Below are 1,810 nucleotides of genomic sequence, written 5' to 3'. Positions count from 1 at the left end.
AGAGGAGGGACTGCAGGAGAGGAAACATATAGGAAAAACAACTGCATGAACGCATGGGTCGGGGTGGACATGATTGAGGGTGTAGACTCGAAACTACCACACCAATGCAACTACCAACAATTTGGAAATTGGTCTTGATCAAGGACACATGACAAAACTAGTGGAAATGCGCATGGGTAGGGGGGGTGCGGGGGGAGGGTTGAAGGGGAAAGGAGGAGCATGAATCATGTAACCATGTTAAAAATGAATATTAATAAATGTAAAAAAAAAAAAAAAAAAAAAAAAAGATTCAGTTCAGGGGGCAGCTGGGTAGCTCAGTGGATTGAGAGCCAGGCCTAGAGACGGGAGGTCCTAGGTTCAAATCCAGCCTCAGACACTTCCCAGCTGTGTGACCCTGGGCAAGTCACTTGACCCCCATTGCCTACCCTTACCACTCTTCAACCTATAAGTCAATACACAGAAGTTAAGGGTTTAAAATAAAAAAAAAAATTTAAAAAAAAAAAGATTCAGTTCAAATCTCATCTTATACGGATTCCCATCCCCCTCTTCCTACCCCATACCCCACCCTGCTAGTGTCTTTCTTCACCTATTATTATTGGTTTTTTAATATAATGTCTCCTCCATTAGAATATAGGCTACTTGAGAACAGGGTCTGCATTTCCTTCCTGAATTGAAGAGTTCACTACTGGAGGCAGTCTATTCCATTAGTGGACAGCTCAATTTTGTTAAAAAAGAATATCTTCATATTGAGCTAAAATCTTCTTTCTGGGATATCTACTCGATGATCCTAGTTCTATTGTCAAGAAACTAAATAAGTTTACTCCCATCTTTCACATGAAAATCCTCCATATTTCTTAGAACTACTACTGTATCTTCCATCTTCTCAATAAAGAAAGACAATTTAGTATCGGAAATATAGTTTGCCCAGAAGCCAGACAACCTGGGTTCAAGCCTCACTTTTAACAAATACTGGCTGTGTCACTCTGGGCAAATTACTTGACCTCTCAGAGTTCTAGTCAACTTTATTTGACTATAAGTTGCAGAAAAATGTGCTCGTTGGTAAAAAGCATCTACTTATCTGAGAATTCCCTACAATAATGAAATTCTAAGTACATTCTTTAAGATATGTAATATGTAATTATCTATCTATCTATCTATCTATCTATCTATCTATCTATCTATCTATCTATCTATCTATCTATCTTTTTTCTTTTATAAGCTAAGTCTCACCAGTTTCTTCAGCTAGTCATCCTATGAAACAATGAATACATTCCTTCACTATCATGAATGTTCTCTGGATGTCCTCTAGTTTATTAGAGAATTTTGTCTCTTACAGTGTTGGCCCAGGATGGAACACAGTAATACTCAAGAATACTGTAGGTAAAAGGCAACGAGCCTATAATTTTCTTGGATCTAGACAGTCCTTTTATTTATTCATTAGTTTCTAGCAAGTTTGTTTATTCTTACCAAGTTGGTTTATTCTTAATTTGTACAATCAGGACAGGGGCTAGACCTGTGATTTCATTTCAGGGAACTCCTAGATGAGTAAACTACATTAGTAAACTCTTAGCAAATGCAACTTAGACTATATAATCTTATGGATCTTCCTAAGAAAATGGAGAGGTTAAGAATTCAATGTATGAGTCAAAGGCAGCACTTGGCCCCAGGTTTTCCTGGCTTCTAGATTAATCTCTATCTACTATCCCATACTGCTTCTCTTGAATTTTTAGGCAACTATCTTTTCACATGAACTATTTTAGTCAAGGTAAAGCTCCCTCAATCTTTTTTTTTTAACCCATAAATGCAGGAC

This window comes from Gracilinanus agilis, chromosome 5, assembly GCF_016433145.1.
Source record: "Gracilinanus agilis isolate LMUSP501 chromosome 5, AgileGrace, whole genome shotgun sequence".
Lineage (NCBI taxonomy): Eukaryota > Metazoa > Chordata > Mammalia > Didelphimorphia > Didelphidae > Gracilinanus > Gracilinanus agilis.
The sequence above is the reverse complement of the archived record's forward strand: the minus strand, read 5'-3'. Positions refer to the sequence as shown.